Source organism: Thermobia domestica, chromosome 6, assembly GCF_964235325.1.
Source record: "Thermobia domestica chromosome 6, izTheDome1.hap1.1, whole genome shotgun sequence".
Lineage (NCBI taxonomy): Eukaryota > Metazoa > Arthropoda > Insecta > Zygentoma > Lepismatidae > Thermobia > Thermobia domestica.
In genome coordinates this window covers 37334428-37354144 of record NC_137459.1, presented here as the reverse complement: position 1 = coordinate 37354144, position 19717 = coordinate 37334428, and the positions used below count along the sequence as shown (strand labels likewise).

The following is a 19717-nucleotide window of genomic DNA, read 5'->3' as shown; positions in this document are numbered from 1 at the left end:
GTGATGAGGGAGAAGAAATAGTGAATAAGGCGCTATTTACGGATAATCCTTGGTTTCGTTTGGACAGGCCAGAATATATTATGTTGGTGTACTGATAATTCTTATGTTTTACAAGTAGAGCACGGTGGTTCAGTGGTAGCCCCCCCCCCCAGTGGTCTAGCGGCTAGCATGTGCGCCTCTGGTACGGGGTTCCAAGAAGCTTTGGAATTTTAACTGTCCTCGATGTTTCTGTGTTCGCGTCCCTGTCCTTCTAGGCTACTGGAAAAACGAGTTAAGCGAGTAAAATTAAGTAAAAACGTAGTAATTAGTAGTTAAGCAAGTTAATGAGGCATGTTCGGTGAATCAGTTAACTTTAAAAAAAATGGTATAACGCTTACTTATGTAGTTTAGAGGTGGGACTTCAGAAAAGTTTGCAGTAAAAATGTTTTAGTTCGATCTTAAGGCAGTTTGAGATAGATGAAGATTGTCAATCGAGAAAACGCCTTATTTATAGCTATAATTATTAAGGCCTCCATAAAGTAAACCTGCACTGAAGAATATAACGTCGCTTAAAAAACATTATTGGAAAGATATTAACAATCTTGCCCAAAAGGCTGGATATATGTAATTATTTTGTATTCGTATATCTATTCGTAATCGACATGGTAGCGTGAGTTTTCTGGTTCGCTCCCCAGCCAAGTAAGTGTGTAGTGGACAATATCGTATATCTGCGTGTGAAGTAAGTATGTATTGGTTGTATCTGCGTGCCACATAAATTGTCAACATTTATCTCATGCATTATCGTAATGTATTTTGTGTCGTATTTGAAACTCATGCTCTTCAGTGTAATAAGCTTGGTAGGCCACATTACTAATGAAAATCTATAATAAAATATATTTTTTGTATCGGTTATAGATATTTGACAGCAACCAAACTTACTTATGTGCACGTATTTCGAGCAACGAGTGGTCTGACTACATATTGATGCCAAGTCAAACATGAAAATTCTTCTTATACGCAATGTATCAATGAGCACCCACTACCTAGAAACTACACAAAAGACGCAACTGAAATGCTTTGAAACCAAATGAACTACACAAAAATACAATAAAGTAACCATTCACTATTTGATACGTTTATTTATGAACGTATCGCCAAGTGAATAAAATATAAAAAGTCTTTTTAATAGGCTTACGTTAAGAGTATAATCTTAGGACGTTCAACTCAACATCTCATTTTGTTTTCTATTTTTCTTAATGGTAACAAGACCACAAAAGTGAAGTAAAACAGGAGAAACAACTGAAATATTGCGTGCAAAATATTCACAAAGAATAAAGATAGAAACGTAACAAAACAAACTTTTCAACAATACATCTTTAGGATTCCCACGTCTGTGGTTGCAAGGGTGAAGCAAATACCACATCTCTAAAGCAGCCACGCATGCTATATCCTTAAATTGAGTTTGTAGATTAACTAGAAGAATGCCCATTCTTTGCAAGGGAAGAATAAGTTTTATGAAAAATATTTGAAAATTATATACATTTTTTCTGGTTTCAAATATTTGTCAACGCAAGTTTGATTTCGATGAAATTATGCTCACAAGCGCTCACTAGATTGCTCCAAAATAACTTTTCACTGCGTCGAGACCGAATAAAGTCGTTTTCCTGCATCCGAAAATTGTTGATTAACTCAAATCCATAGAAATCACTAGGCCAATTTTTAGTCAACTCCCGTTATCACGTAATATATATTTTTAAAGGTGCCTATTTTGGCAAAGTTATGTTGCAAAATTGCTTTCTTACACCCGAAATCGAAAAATGTTCTTTATTTTGTGGAAATTTTTCTCAAAATTTATTTCCCTCAAACTAAATTTTCCAAACATCAACCTAAAGTGTTTTGCACTGTCGATAACTAGCCAAATTGTCTTCTTGTTGTTAGGAGTAGGAAATTGGTTTATTGAAATTGGCTAGAGTGTTTAGTGACTAATAAGGCACTAGCAAAAGAAGAAAAAGAAGAAAAGAGATATTTAAGTTGCTAAGTACAGTTTGGTTGTTGATTTGAAAATGGAATACAGTTCAATTATTTATTTTAAACAGAGGAAAGTTTAGTTTGATGAAAAAACGGATCTGTGAGAGAGTTTAATAAAATTCAGAAATGTTGATAATTGTGAAGTATAATGTTATGAGAGAAAGTTTTAAGTGCACCGATTGTGAAAATAATAATAATAAAAAAAGAAGTAACGGAAGTTTATAAGTATATCGGATCAGGTTGTTGCTGTTGAGCTAGAATTTTGAAGAACTGCCTAAAGGAGTTTAGAAAGTGATCGAAGCCTAACAGATTTAGTGAATAAATCTTAGTCCAACATAATTAGAAAATGAATTTTGAAAGGAAAGTGCCTAAAACCTGTATGATGTATTCTTATTGTGTATGTTAAAATATGTAAGATACCAATTTCATTGTTGTGTGCTGAACGATTCAAAAGGAATTCGTTATAGTAATGTAAAACTTTTCAGGAAACTTGTGTACGTCTCGGTATAGAATTACTCAAAACACCGTCTTACAAAGTTTCAACTTACTAGACCAAGGATAGGTTTATTCTCCTTTCCTGCCCTCTTATATCTCGAATTTCACAAATTTCTATTTAACCGTAGTCTAGAGTCAGAGGAAAACATTTCTAAAAAATTTCAATTATCTACGCCCAACTGTTTGGGAGATCTGGTGAACAGCGAAAAGCAGTCCAAGTTCGCACTATTGCCCCATCCACACTAGGTTTACTTTCGTAAAACTCCAACCGATCGTCAGCCTAGCGTTCATTGAGCAAATTTGCACAAGGCCTAGTAGCCTATTACCTTCTGAGATAAGGATAACGTCAAAAAATAACCGAATGTCCCTTTCTCCTCCACACGACTGTATTAAAAACAAAACAAAACTAAACTTCTTATTTACAGCCTATATACAAAATTTCAATATCTATATTTTAATAGAGGTGTCTCTGACCAAAACAACTTCAGATCTAAATTGAAAGTGACTATGTCTGTGACTTATTCTCTTGAACCACCCAACCGATCTTGATCAAATTTTCAACATAGATGAAATTCAAACCTGGGAAGTTTTTTTTTTCCTATTGTTTCAATTTGATTGTACAGCTTAGAGGAGCGGAGGAGAAGAGGGTAAATATATGAAAATGAATAAAACTTAAATCTTGAACCACCCGACTGATCTCGATCAAACTTTCAACATAGATAAGGTTCGGACCTGGGATGTTTTCATCATTTTACTTTGATGGCACAATGTAGGGAATGGGAAGGGGGACATATATGTAAAAACAATAGAAATAAAAGTGACTGTCTTTGTGACTTCATCACGCTTAAACTACGGAACCGATTTTCATCAAATTATCAACATAGATGAGGTTCGGAACTGGAATGGATTCTATCATATCCCTTTGACGGTGGAACTTAGTGTAGGAGGAGGGTAGGGGAGAGATATATAAAAATAAATAAAACTTAATAACTCTTGAACCACCTGACCGATCTCGATCAAATTTTCAACATAGATGACGTTCGGGCCTGGAAAGTTTTTTTTTTCTTATTTTCACTTTGACGGTAGAACCTACGGGAGGGGGAGTATAAGGGGAGATTAATATATAAAAATAAACAGAACTTAACTCTTGAACCACCCAACAGTACTCGATCAAATTTTCAACATACATGACATTCGGGTCTGGGAAAATTTTTATCATGCCGTGCCCTGCAACATAGGGAGGGGAGAGTGATATATAAAGATCACCAAAAATGACCAATATCAAAGAGCGCTTTAGTAATAATAAAAACGGAACATATTACTATTTTTCCTTAATTTAATCCAATGAAATCGGGGTGCGTCTTAGATTCGATGACGTCTTAAATCGAGTAGTTATCGAGAAATTCTCAATTAAAAACATTATTAACGTGTTATTAAAACTACTTTGCTAGCCATAAATATTTTTAATTTTGTGTCATATTGAATCATTCAGATAACAATGGTTCAATATGACATTCTAGTTATTTTAGTTTGTTAGTTATTTTTATATCCTTATAAATTTTCAACTATATGGCCTATGGAACCCGGAGGTTCAATATTGCGTTCACAAAAGCTCTCCACTGACTTCTATCCTTAGCCAATTGTATCCAGTTTTTACTTTGTATTCCTATTTCTGCGAGATCCATCTTAATGTTGTCCTCCCATCTGCGCCTAGGTCTTCCTAATAATCGTTTTCCGGTTGACCTTCCAGTAAAGATTTTGAAAGCGTTCCTACTTTCTTCCATCCTGGCTGAATGACCTGCCCACCTGAGCCTCCTAGATTTGATGAGCCTAACAATGTTGGGTAAACCGTATAAATTATGTAGTTCCTCGTTATGAAGCTTCCGCCATTCCCCGTTCCCGTTCCTCTTGAGTCCGAATATTCGTCTCAGGATCTTGTTCTCAAATACTTTCAATCTATGTTCTTCCTTCCGAGTAAGCGACCATGTTTCACAGCCATACAGAACAACAGGCATGATTATCGTTTTATATATTTTAAGCTTCAAATTCCTCGACAGAATTCGTGACGATAAGAGATTTTGAACTGAATAATAACACGAATTTCCTGCTTTTAAGCGACATTTAATTTCTTCGTGAATATGGGTTTCGTCTGTTAATATTGATCCCAGATATTTGAAAGTATCCACTTTGTCAAAAGTATTATTTGATATTTTAATGCATACGTAATTTGTCGTATTATGATCCCGGCGAACTTCCATGTATCTAGCTTTCACTGCATTTACTTTTAAACCCATGTAGTGTACGGGGAATATTTATACAAAATTTTATGATTCTACTCTTAATAGTTTCAGAGATCTGAAGCACCATTTTCCCTCTTAGGAGCCGCATTTCTCTAACCATCAGTCAACTATATGCTTCTAACAAGATGGTGCGCTGCCTGGAGCCGTAAATTTTGGAATCTTCTGAGTGAAACATTTCTGAGAAATAGATCGATTATGATGAACCAGTCGCCAATCGACACACACTCGAGATTTTACAGCATTAGGCAGTTGCTTCTGAGAGCGTCTTAGGAAATTTAAAGTAAGGACCACCTAAGCTATTACATAGTTTCTGACAAAAGAGCAAATAGGGTTACGGTTTAGTACTTTTGCTGTTCACCGCATAGTGTTATGTTCAACTAATATTGAACAAACTTCGAGATAAAATTTACACTAAAATTAATAGCAATATTAATGAGAAAAAAGACGGCTAGGACTTATATTTAAATATGTCTTCCCGGCATTCGTCTGGTGGAACTGAGGACATACCAACTTGGATTGGTTGGCTGCTGGATTTAAACTCGCAAAAAAAAACGCTAACCACTAGGCTACATTCTTGTACAAACTTTAACAAACAAAAGAGCTAACTAAATTCAGTCTAATAACTTATCTCAAAAGTACAGAGTAAATAAAAACTCGCGGACAATTGAAATAAAGGAAGCCAATAAATAATGTTTTCAAAGCGTAGACTTCCAATCTGAAAAGGTTTTCCAACTCTGAAGCGATATGATTTCAAGAGCATGGTTAAGTGTTTCTTTCGTAATTTTACTGCATTCTCATAGCATTTGCTTCTTCCAAAGTCGTAAATTCTTCAGCCATTCAGAGAAGAAATTTAAAATTACAAAGTTTGGTGAATCGACATTAAACAAGATCTTATCGAGCAATCCTTTTATTGGGAAATTGTGTTTTGAAAAAAAAATCATACACAAATAAATGAATGTACATTTGTCCTACAGCGCTCGGCTTCTGGTTCATTTTGTATATGTAAGACGTTCATAAATTCTGATAAATAGTGCAGTACTTACCTTATTTAAAAGCAAATGAACGTTACTGACACGAATCCTTCAGGCGTCACACCGGCATCTAGAAAAAATCACAGTATATGTAAATATTACATAAAAGTGACTTTGTCTATTCAACATATGCATTATAAATTCATATGTTTAGTACGAGGGCAATTCGAAAAAGAAAACGTCCGTTTGCACACTTCCAAGAAATGGCCGGGAAGAGTGACGTCAGTCCTTTGGCGTTATTTGCAGTAGTTCAGTAGACAGTGAGCATTGGCAGGAGAAGGTTATGCTGCAGTTCATTCGTCCGCTATAACAATTCAAAATGAACGCTCCAATAGAAAAATCAGAAGTATCAAAACACCAAATGTGAATTACTTGCGTAAAACGATTCCTGAGTGCGAAAAAATAACTTTCGACAGCTGCGATTAGTTGCGAACCGTGTGGTGTTTACGGACCAAACGTGATGAGTGTGTCGTATCGTGTGAATGGTATTGCATGTTTAAAGATGGACGAGCTGACGTGCATGATGCGGCAAGAGGTGGGCACCCATTTGTAGTCAGCAATGAACTCGGCTGCATCTCTTCAGGCACATGAAACAGTGGTTTGCGTCGCATTGCTTCGACAATGACAACGCGCTTCACAATGTTGTTAGCCGGATGCTTCATTCCCAGGCGGGACATCCTTTTGCAGGAATTTCAAACCTTGTAAAACATTATGACAAGTGACTCAATTTGAACGGTGAATATGTTGAAAAGTAATGTAAATGTTATATTTTTCTCATGTGCATAATAAAAGTTCTGCATCTGCTAGTATAGGTCATTGATAACCAAACGGTGTTTTTTTTTTTTTTTTCGAATTGCCCTTGTGTTTGCAACGTGAAGTATCATAATTGCACACTTCTCTGGTAAAATAAATTAAATTTCAAGGTCTCATCCCATTAAACTTTAGTGGTAATATAGGGATTTTAGGTCATAAATCATATCTAATAAAAATAATACATAAATTATGCCTAACTGTTACTTTTTACTTTACTTCTGTTCCCAAAACACCACTCTCTTATATGCAGAAATAAAAATGAAATTTTCTAAAATAATACATGGTAGAAAATCGAGACTCGGTGGTTATATAGCAAAAGACGGATCCAAGTGTTTAAAATACATATGCAATTTTCATTCTAGTTTCTCTTTTTCCTTGGATCTCTGTGTCCTTTCGGCCATATTTGGCGTAATCATAACCTCAGTAGTTGCAACAACAAGACTATGCTCAGAAACAAAACTCGAAGGGATTTATCTGAAACTTAAACTTAAACTTGAAAACGATTAAACTTGCGGACTCCGAAAAAGGGAGGGTTCTAACCCCTGACTCTCTTCTGAGTATGGCCTTGTAGTCTGGGTTGCGACAATTTACGAAATTTCGTGCTTTACCAAGTCTCATACTTCATGACAATTTAACCAAAGTAAACACCGTGATATATTACTACGCCATACGTAAAAATTCAACCCACTTGTATTATACATCCATCCATTTATGGCATAATAAGTACAATAACATTACATAGCATTATCTGTACGTAAAGCAAATAAAAATGAGCCAAAAGTATCAGTTATCATATCTGAGATATTGAAAAATAATAGTTATCCGTGTTTCTGTCCAGGCCCAAGTTGATGTCTAGACTGGCATGAGTGGATTGTGCCCTGAGATGCCATACACACATGGCTCCCTCTTCCCCTCCTTATACAGTGCATAATAAATAATTTACACAATATATTAATTTATTGTACTAGATATTTCCCATATAGTCGTTTCTGAATTACAGATTTTAATACGCTTTTCCCTTATTGAGCGATTCTGCCGTATAGACATGAATTCAGCAAGGAGATTTCGCGTTGTCGCGACTAAGTACTGCATCCATTGTTAATGACAATTTGATCGTTGTAATACAACAAAACTAAGAAGCTGTATCAAAATATGAAATTATCTTCATGTATTATAACGGAATGGACAACAGCACTCTCGAATTCGGTAAGTACAAATATATTCGAAATTCATTTTTTTTAGGGAGGCGATTCCGGAAGTATATTCCCAGGACAGTGATCCCCAAACAGTGTGTCTCGACAAACCGGTGTGTTACACAGTCCCATACGGTGTGTCACGAAATGTTAGCATTTGAAAATCGTGAAGCACTTAATAAACAGTTAAAATTGATTTTGAGACAAACTCTACCAATTAACGCCTCCAGTGACACACATAATACTCACCACTACATAGAGTTAATACTTCCTACAAACTTGCAGTGTTATATTACTATAATTTATATTATTATTAATGAAAAATCAATAAGTATGTCATATACGTCCAGTGAAGTATGTCGTCATTCAAAAAATGGTTGGGAACCACTGGCCTAGGGCAGAAAAGCCTGTTAATCTGGTTGTGTTCTTATCAGATTTTAAGTGTTTCTATTGTAGAGTTGGAGGACGTTATAGTTTATTCAGGAAGAAAGAACTACGATACTGCGTAATGAGTGAAAAAATTATGGCGATTCACATACGTAATAAAAACCCCTCCTATATTACCACATTTTTCTCCGCACATCTAGCGTTATATCACGCGAAATCATTTGTGTAAATAATAAAGAAGTAAAGAATCATTAATATAAATTTATAGAGAGAGCGTAATTTAGTATGCATTGGACATACTTACAAGTACAGAAATCTAATTATTTCTCAGTCAATATATTTCCTCCATGAACCAAATAAATGCTAACGAAATCAATGAAAGTTGAAAAAATATAGCTTTTGTTCGTAACTCTTTCAAATAGATTTTTTCTTTCCTTCACTTTTTTGTTAGATGAATCATCTTTAAAGCAAAAGAAAAAAATCATAAATATTAAGTAAGTTGAATTAAAATTACGGTACTTAACCGGAAATCATCAATGTTTGTTATTATTATGTTGCATTCTCAAATGATTATGAAATACTTCCTTTTATAATTGATGTATCTAATATACATACATACACAAATCATTTATAAATTAGTGGTTTACACTTTGATTTTAGTCCATTCATATAAAAGATTCCACGTAGTAGGGGCAAACTCAACTAAACCCTGTTCTGGAAAGATGTATTCAAATTTTTCGTCATACAAAACGTTCCTCTATTAATTTATAATTATTGGTAGTAGTAGTAGTATTTAAATTTTTCAATTATTTCGGTAAATAAAAAAAGTTGACCCTGTGTTGAGTTTGCCATTATTACTCGGAACTGATGGTTGCAACCTCCACAGTTGCCTAGTACAGAATGTTTCAGCTAGCACTGTGATAGCACCATCTGCTGGAACTTGATCGTATGTCACCAAATTACCATAGGCATGCGCACGTGGGGGCAAGTGGGGGCGCTCGCCTCACCTAATGTTTTGGCATTGGGCTTTTTCGAATTTTTAAAATAATTTTCTCAGCTAATAAGGGTTATATTTTACAAAAACGGACCCTGAAACACGTCTGTAATCATCGCTTCCTACGGGCCAATGAAAACAAAAATTAAACTATAAAGAAAGTAATGATTACAAGATGGTTGCATATCTGCAGGAGTACCGCTATTGATTTGCCCCCCCCCCCTAATCCCAGGGTCTGTGCACGCCTGTGCCAATAACGTGTGAATGGTTCTAGTATTAAACCTATGTTTTCTTGTTTTAAATTTTTCAGAGGAAAATGGAAAAGAAACTTATTTTTCGACTTCTCCTCGTATGTCACTACTTCAGAACTTTGTAGAAAATTATTTGTAGACAATTCTTCGTATAATTATTATTAGCAAAGAGAATGATTAAATTCCTTGAGACAAACTGGCTTCTTTTCTGCTCGAATTCTCTGAAAGTATTGTTACACCCTAATCATTGAGTTGATGTTTCTTTTTACTCTTATCCACAAATGAACAAAAGCGTTTATGTATCTGTGACGCTCCAATTAAAATTAATCAATTACTTAGTATAACGTTCTTTATTATGCTCTGTGCGTTTCGAGCCTTGGATGGTACGAGAGTACACGATTATGTAAGGATTGGAAGAATAATAGCACAATCTGAAAAAGATCATGAATGCGATATTGCCCGCTACAATTTCGCAGCGCATGTTGCAGTAACCATGGACTGAACTTGAGCTCTTTGCCCTAGATAAGGCGCGCTACCATTGACTCACTCTCTGGAGAGTATAAAAGGCCTCGAGAAGTAACTTTTTGTAACTATGTATGCATAAGAATGCCTAAAATAAACACTAGAGTATATTTTAAGGGTAAAGAATCAAACTTTCCATTATTCGAAAAAAAATTAAAACTTTTGAAAAAGAAACTCTCATACATAAGTTGATTATTTTGTAAAAAAAATCCCCTTAAAATGCAGCTTTGCCCAACTTTAGAGCTATTGTTTTCATCTTTCTAGAGCAGTTTAATCCATTTCTTTTTTTAAATATTAAGTAAATGTTCATTCTCTCTTAAGAAAAGACGAAACGTCAGGAAAGATTTAATCCTCGCCGCAGACTGCATATTCCAAGACAAAAATATTCCACGAATTTAGTTTCTTTCGCTACCTACAGTAATTGGCTCTCACCTAAGGCGATTTTGCAATATAGGAGAATAGGACGCTTTCTTAGTTTCGTTGCTAAAGCAACCACCGACCGGAGTTTTCTTCCGTGATTCATCTAAGGTATTCTTTCATTTTTTTTTCCTTGAATTACTTTTACGATATATAATAACCTTCCCCCTATACGAGGAATACATCGAAGATAGTCTCTTAAAAAGAATAATTACGTCTTGGAAAGGAAAAACAAATTTTTAATAGGTCAAATTTTTCTTCTACGATCAACGGGAATGTTTCATAATCTCTGTCTTTGCAGAAAAAAAAATGAATTGTAGTCAGTATTATTTGACATTTTGTAAGATTCTTATATTATATGGTACTCGTTACCTAAGGATTTTGTTCGTCAACAAAAGTCCGAAGAAAAATTTTTAGCTCTGTATTGTCTGTTCTCTTTATTTCCTTTTCACTTGTTTTGTTGAAAAATGCTTTCTGAGAACTGAGAAACAATCTTAAGAACATTTCAAACATTTTTTTTTCTTTTTGCTTGAGAGCTGTTTATTTTTACATGCAGATATTAAAAAAAGATAGTTTGTTTATTATTTTTGGTCTTATTTACGAAGTAGAGTAGGTTAGTTGTCACGTGACTATCGTATGTCTAGAAGTTTTAACGTTCTTAGCATCTTCCTCGAAATCTTTGATAAAATTTTCTCCAGGCTATGGCATGCGGAGTTGATGCAGGAAATAAAGAATTCAAATTCGATACACGCAAAACAAGAGTATGTAATGTAACCAACTCAATATGATGAATGTCCTCAATGGTATAACTTTAATCTCTAGAGGTCACGGTGGCGATTTCAACCTCTTATTACTAGAACTGAAAATACATTGTTTTCTTCACTTTGTAATTTAACCTATCATTAATATTAATTAGTATGGGTTAATGGTGAAGACATTTATATGATAGCAATGTTAGTTTTCAAGGTTCAATCAATCTTGCATTCTTACATAAATATAACACAAATATAAGTTTATTTAGTGAGGAGGGGAATATATATATATATATATATATATATATATATATATATATATATATATATATATATATATATATATATATAATAGCTTTTGCGTACTCAAAAATCAGTAGATTCACGTGATTTCATGAAAATCATTACTCCCTCCCTCCTCAATAAATCATTTGTTTTTCAAAGTAACTTCTATATCATTTCCTCACATTCGAACGCAAAGGATTCATCCCATTTTATAATAATAATAATAATAATAATAATAATAATAATAATAATAATAATAATAATAATTATTATTATTATTATTATTATTATTATTATTATTATTATTATTATTATTATTATTATTAAAAACATTAGCCTAATTTAAATATAAAATCTATAGCAATTAAGAATTGCTCACCTTGGAGTTAATACTGTAAGATTATATTTCTCTGTGAAGAAATTCCAATAGTGAATACAACATAGGATTTTGCATAACAAAATATGAGTGACCTTGCTTAACATTAAGAATTGATACTAGTAAAAAAATTGATTCGAGGTATCCAATATCAAAATCCATTATCGAGTTTCTTTCATTTTCGAGTTTTTCTGTCTTCCTCTCCAGGACGAAAGCAAATGTTTTCCGATTAGATGCATGGTTTCATTCCAGACACGCTTCAGTGGTGAAAGTACAAGATGGTATTCAGAAGGTTGTTTCCCCCGTATCATCGTTGATATTCCAACTTCGTTACCTCGCCCTAATCAGTAGTCTGCTCTTGACTAACGCTTCCATAGATGTCCTGAATAGATAACTGTTGAAATATATCGATGTTTTGCTTATTGCTCGTCGCACAGTTTCCACCGCCATTTTCTTGTTTATTAAACATGATGAGCAGTTACCTATTGCCAAGACCAAACACAGAAATCTTAGAGGTTCTTTCGATTAACCAAACAAGTTTTGCATAGGATGACGTGGTGTCGTCCTCTCGTAAACATTAGGTGGAGGATTTGATTCCAGTGTAGATGCTGACAAAGATTTTATGCCGATTTCGCGTAAACATCTGGAGTAGTCTTACACCATGAAGTTCATATGAACAATTCAATTATTCAGCATCGGGGCTATATGAGGTGTAGATTTATAGTTTAAGGTGGACTCCAAACCACTGTAATTCATTCAATTTTTAAAGCCTCTCTCACCGGGAATTGAACCCAGGACCTTGTGCACCAAAACTGCGCGAGCTATTCACTAAACAGCTGGGAATGCTCGATCATGAATAAAATTAAGTTTCACAATGTAATAAAAATATGTTTGTGTCTGCACTATGTGGCCAAAACTATATATATCTAAAGATGATACATTAATGTACTGTCCTTGGGTAGCAAAGTCTCTAACGCCCTCGTCTTTGGTGTGAGCGGTCCCGGGTTCGATTGCCGATGGGGACGCTCGGTCGAAAAATTGTAAAAGCTTTTTCAGTCCTTCCATCCTGAGTAAGGTTTTCCTCATTCACACCTGGCAAATGCCGGGAGGGTACCTAACATATAGGTACCAGGCCGCTCCCTTCCCTTGGATAGTGTGATCGCCGCTAACCCCTGGTAGATTAATGTAACGTATATTGTGTTTACTTATTACAGTGTATCGTTTCAATAAATCATCATAAAATTTCTCTTTCTATATTATAATTTAATTATAAATATTGTATTACCATACTGGCAGTTGCGTAGTGTACACTACGTGAGAAAGTTTGGTTACTTAAAGTGTACACAACGCGAATATTGAAATTTCATTTTTTTTAACGGCTCAACAATGGAAATTCCCTGCCGCCTTCTGCCCGTTAACAATGGAAATTCCCTGCGCACTTCTCTCTCCTAAGATTCCTCATGCAAAAACCATGTGCTACCTGAGAGGAGTATATACATTTAAAATGCACGCCGCCTCCAATCTCGTCTCAACAATGCATTTCCCCTGACGCTCCATTTCCCGTTCGAAAACCTTAGTGTTGCCATAGCAACTGGTTTTTATTATATTTTGGATTTGCTAGTGGCGTGACATTTTCTAGATTAATATTGAAACTGGAATTGGCAATAGATTTTTACCGCTTCTGGTTTTAATAGATGGAGTGAAGATGTATATTCTTAGAATGCTTAATCAATTAAAAAAAAGGTACTCCCTATCTATTATTATTTTACTCTATATTAATCAACATTAAAACTGGAAGTGGTTAATTTATGGTGATTCTATTTTGAATACAGGGTTTAGGGAGAAGATGATATCTACTCTTAGAACAGTAAATCGATTCCAAAAAGCCGTTTCTTGCTATCCCTTATCGTTTTTGTTCTGTGTAGATCAATATTGAAGTTGATTTCTATCAGTCTAGGTTTTAGTAGAGAGTTAAGGATCGAGATGAAATGTATTGTGGAGACGCTAAATCAATTGCTAGAAACCGCTTCTCGCTATCTATTATCGTTTTGACTCTATAGCGATCAACGTTAAAAGCGGAAATAGTTGCTGTTTACCACTTCTGGTGGATAGGTTACCTCCATCAACGATCTTAATTCTTAGCTTTTGACTTTCTATATCCTGGATAAAACTGACGGTGATCCATCAAGTAGTTCTTGACCAGGGGCAACCCACAGGGGTTCACCCAAGGATGTTATAAATAGAGGATTTGCCCATATGTATCTTCATCCTATTAAATCTATGAAGCCAAAAAACAACCGAGCATCGGCACGTCTGATTGGCTACTCTCGTTTCCGCCATCGTCTGATTAGCTACTTTCGTTTCCGCCATGATTGTTGGCTCAAAACATTGCGATCCTATTGGGCAGAGTAGAGGTGGCGAAACTGTGACGTATGGCTTCAAGATTTTGTTGTAAGGGCAGATCCTATATTTTATAAGATCCTTGGGTTCAATGGATGCGGACCCGCCTCAAAAATTCCCAACTCAAGATATGTTTGTACACTTTCTCAATACAACTATATTTGTTTAACAGGGAAATGATTGATGTAGCATGAAAATTTGATCTTACACTTCATCTGTACTCTTTCTTTTACAAAGGAAGGCACGATGGCTCAGTGGTAGAGCGCTTACCTCTCGTGCGTGGAGTCCCTGCTTCGATCTCGGCCCAAGTAATTTTGTGGTGGACAACATCGTGTTCGTGGGTTTTCTCGGGGTACTCCCATTTCCTCCCACTTTTTAATTCCATCAATTTTTTCTACCATTATTCACTTGCCTTGATTATCGTCTCCTTTAGCCTAACGAGCATAATCGTTGGACGTCAAACTGAACTCTTTCATTTCATTTTTTCTTTCCTTTACAAAAACAATCTAGTTCTGTCTTTTTAAATATATATATATATATATATATATATATATATATATATATATATATATATATATATATATAAGTAGAGTAATTGACGTAGGGCCTTTTGCAGTGTCGTTATGGCGACACATATGTTTCCTGCAGTAGTCAGATCTTTAGTATGGCACTAATCATACGTCAAAACGACTCTGCATAAGGCCTGTAGTGTCTTGTGGTATACCCCGCTCCCCCAAAGCTTGGAGTTCTCCCAGTAAAAATTACTGGGCGTGCGCCTGTTCTTGACTTTTTGTCTCCCGGGCGGACGTACACACAGACAGATAGGGTAAACCAAACTCTTTAAGAAAATAAATATTAACAACCTTACTATTAGAAGTCAGTGTATAATGTTCTGTCTACGAATTTTATGCGAAGGTTATTTATTCCAAGACGAAGCTACTAAGCCAGTAGAATAGGAATAGTCTTATCAGTGCTTTTCCCTTTGCTTTCAGTGTATATGAAAGACGGAAAATTGGTGACTTGATACCTCTTTCCTTATGAGTTTGCGTTGACGCAACGCCAAATATGCTTTTTAGTTTGTGATAATTGGTATAGCTCTTATAATTGCTTGTTACAGCTCTTGTGTGTATTGCAGACTAGAACAGAATAAGGTTCCTGGAGTGAAGGGATATATAGAAAACAGGAATGAGAAACAACTGGTGTACAAAAACTGACTAAAGATGCTTTAATTACATATATACTTATTTGCACATGCAAATTAGTATTTATTCAATGATGCTGTTATTTCTTATACCGTGTCCACGAGTTGCTTTGCAACTGGCAACTATAAGAGTATATTTTAAAGTTGCACGATAAATGTTCTAAAATTCATTCGATTTTGATACAATATAACGCACATTTTCTCTGGCCCGTTTCCTTAACCTCGAGTGCTTGAGATTAACATCAGTCAAGGATCAGAGGTGAATTCAGTTCCTCATGTGAATGGATTACTTCCTCCTCCCCCCTAATTAAAAAAACATATTTACAATAATCCCGTTACAACTGTTACAACATATTCAAGGTTTAATCGCAAGCCTTTTCTTTTTGCAAAATATCAAGAAAATCATTGGATATATTTTTCAAAACTTCATCCGAATAAAGCCCATCAAAGAAACTAACCTTTCTTAAACTTAGTGAGAAAATAAGTAATGAAATATGACGTCGTTAATAAAATATTTACTTATGAAATATAAACATAGTATTTAAGAGTCATTCTCAAGAAAATTTCGGTTTTTTGTTTTCATTCTCTAATAAAATAACCATGTATTTCGGTGCAGAAGTAAAATTCAAAACAACTTCCTTACAGAATATTACAGGAACAATGTGTTAAAGTATGATCTCGATACGTTGAACGGCGTGGTCTTTAGGCCTCTGTAAGTAGAAACGAACAGGGTCCAAAAATACTTCTTAGGTATGTACAGGCAACATGTAAATTCATCGTAAACCTCAGTTCATTTTCTTCACGATCACAAACCAAAACAATTACCTCGCCTGTAAAACTACCCTTCTTGGTTATTTTCAAGGGAACGGCGAGCAGTAATGTAGGACTGGTACTAAAATATTTATTTAGTAAATATGAGACGTTCTGGGTAGTATGGGAGAACTCAAAAAAGTTATGTGCATCCTAAACGCTCGGAAATTAAATTTGAGGCGTTGAGTAGTAATACTAAACTGCTCTGTGAGAGCCAGTCATCATACTTATGCGTATAGTTTATAGAAGTCGTTTTCCTTTCCCTTGGAAAAAAGTTTCAAAATTTTATTTGAAATGTATTTAAACGTAAGAGTGCAATTTTAGTAAACAAGGCGTTGTTGACTTCACGCTTACTACTTGGAACCCCTTCATATTAACAAAATTACCGGGTTAGTTTTTGAGAAAAATTCCCCAAAGAGTAAACTACCCTTTGCAGATTTATCACGAGAAATGGTCTACCATATATTGTAGAGTTGTAAAAGAATTACTTATATATGAAATACGAATGAAATCACGTGAATTGATTTTGAGAAAATCGTCCGACAAGGGCTCGCCTCAAGAAGTAAGCAACCTTTTCTAGATGTTTGCAGAAAAATAATATATCGTTATACAAGGTTCTTAATGGAACACTGATTTATACAATATGAATCAAATTGTTAGAGCTGTTTCCAAGAAAATTTATGTTTCGTTTTATTTTCACCTCCAGTAAACTATCCTTACTTTGAGGGCACTACGAAAAAAATCAGAAGCTCTCTATAAACAATATAAAAACCTTGAATTTTATTTGGCTCTGGTATCTTTTACTGTACGGTTTCTAGTTTTATATATATATATATATATATATATATATATATATATATATATAATATATGTGTGTGTGTGTGTGTGTAGATAGATAGATACGAACAAGCATGCAAAATATCACCTTGTTTGATGCATCGAAGTATATATATATGGATCTGTAAAGCGTGCATTTCCTAAGAAATGTTTTCTCCGAAACCACAATTTTAAAATCACAATAATATGTTTTGCTACTTTGATTGGAATAGAAATTATTTCAATACTTGAAATAAAAGAATCCAAGACTTTTACAGTCTATTCCTTCACCGCAACCTTTTTTTAAAACTTCTTCTTTCTAAACACAAAAGATTCTATAAGGAAAGAAAACACAAATAAGATTAATGCTGAAAGAAGAAAAATACGCTTCCTTTGAAGTATTATTTGACTTGGCGCTGCTATTCATCCATGTCTGCAATAGTCTGTTCTACAAGAAATCGACAACAAAAATCTGTGGTATTGTAATCTAACACAGATACATTGTTTTTTTTTTTTTTTTTACTTGGCTTCTTTGATTTTCAATATAAGAGTAATTTATACACTTTAATTAAAGGTAGTAATTAAAATTAAAGATTTCTGAAGATCGTGGAAAAACAATATACGGTAACACTAAAAATGATTCATGTTTAAACAAATACACAAGACTTAATAGAGACTATTGTCATTATAATCTACTATTAATAATGCAGTGAAAATGAAATAGGTTTGGAGGTGAAACTAAGAACTTTTGAGTTTTAAAGTGTAGGAAACCTTTTTTTATATTTATATAAAGTACTCAAAGCGGAAAACAACTTAGCATTGATCCAACTGATTAACTACTGGTTTGACGAAATTTGACTGCGCTCAAATATGTGTTTTTACACTCTTGTATTGTTGGGCTTATTGCAAGGGTATTCCTAAAAGTTTTACGCCTGGCACTAAGATATCGCGTAACTGATAAGCCGTCCACGGCACGTAGTGCCATCTATGGAAGAAATCATGCATGTCAGACTTGACAAAAAATACGATAACTTATCGTGATATACGATAATATAAACTTTGATGCTATATACGATAATGTCCTTGCGACAATAAATGAATATACGATAATTTTAGAACGCGCACTTTTTTTTGTACCTTTTCGAATGTGCCAATAAATCGTGTCTGCATTAAATAATTATAAAACAGACACATTGAAGTTTTTAAAAATCCTTCCAGCTAAAATATACCAATAACAATTTGTGAATTGGCAAGTAGCAACCCTGCATCTAATTTATTCTTTAAATTCAATTACTTTTACGAGGAGGTGGAAATATTGTTATTGTTCAGAGTAGTGTTAATAACAATTTTAAAAAATGGTGAGGACAGTTGAAGCTTACCAGATAAGTTAATTACAGTAGAGCGTCGATTATCCGAACGTCGGTCAACCGAACGACCGCTTAACCGAACTGTGTACTCGCTCGCACCTGTTACTCTCCCACCCTACCGTCCATCATCCCCTTCACTCCCAAACCAAGTTTCCCACAGTAGTCGCCGCACTGAGCCACCGCTGGCGGAACATTGCTTCTAATGGGGCCTTCATAAGGCGCTGCTGACCGGCCAAGCCGCCAGTCGCTGTGTTTCAACAATCAGCACACTTCTGTCGGTTTTGCACTGGCTGTAGAAGTAGCGGCAGTGTCAAAGCTGTTCACAGCAACAGCTGCGCCAGCTTAGAGTTGAGGCGTACCGCTCCGCGCATGGCAAATAAACATGTACAGTTCGATTATCCGAACAAACCAGTTTTCCGAACACCCATGTCCCCCAATTACTTCGGATAATCGACGCTCTATACTGTATATATTAATTGGTATCATTAGTATATTATATATGTTTCCACAAGTATCACGTGCATAAAAAATATACGATACACAAATACGAACCACCTGAACAATGTTGATCAAATTTTCAACACAGATGAAGTTCAGGCCTGGAATAGTTTTTACATTTTACTTTGAAGGTACAACCTAGGGGAGGGGGAGAAAGGAGACATTTAAAAATGACCGAAAATGGCCTATATTAGTGTCGAAGCCATAGTTCCGCAACTTGTGGAGGGGTATATATATATATATATATATATATATATATATATATGTGTGTGTGTGTGTGTGTGTGTGTGTACATAGCTAGATAGATTGGATTTGCGGTTCTGAATTTGGATTTCAACGGCATCGGAAGTGTCACGTCACTGTTCATCTCAGCGACCCCGAAAACTATGGATTTGACACTAATATCGGTCATTTTCGATCATTTTAAGATATTTCCCAACCCTCTAAGTTGCACCGTCAATTTGAAATGATAAAACCATTCCAGGCGCGAACCGCATCTACATTGAAAATTTTATCGAGATCGGTCAGGTGGTTCAAAAGGTACGAAGTCACAAACATAGTCACTGTCATTTATATATATATATATATATATATATATATATATATATATATATACGTAGATCCAATCGATGAGGAATTTTTATCTCAATGTAAATATGGTTATTTAAATACAATATAATACTAAAACAGTTTTTACCCAGTAGACTAGGTACTCATACTAGAGAAAGTCAAGAATCTCCATAAAAAATACACCTTGTTTGTTTGTGAAAACACCGGAAAGATGTAAATTTACAGTCGTCTA

The 19717-nt window shown here is 34.8% G+C and overlaps 1 protein-coding gene across 8 annotated transcripts in view; it reads right to left on the bottom strand.

Moving 5' to 3' along the window:
• The window catches only part of Cadps (calcium-dependent secretion activator 1), a 794056-nt gene that overhangs the window by 583969 nt on the left and 190370 nt on the right, over window positions 1-19717 (bottom strand). For all 8 annotated transcript variants that reach the window (XM_081761521.1, XM_081761520.1, XM_081761523.1 and 5 more), the window contains exon 2: window positions 5846-5903. The gene's annotated coding sequence lies outside the window, so the exon portion shown is untranslated. The remainder of the gene's footprint in view (window positions 1-5845; window positions 5904-19717) is intronic.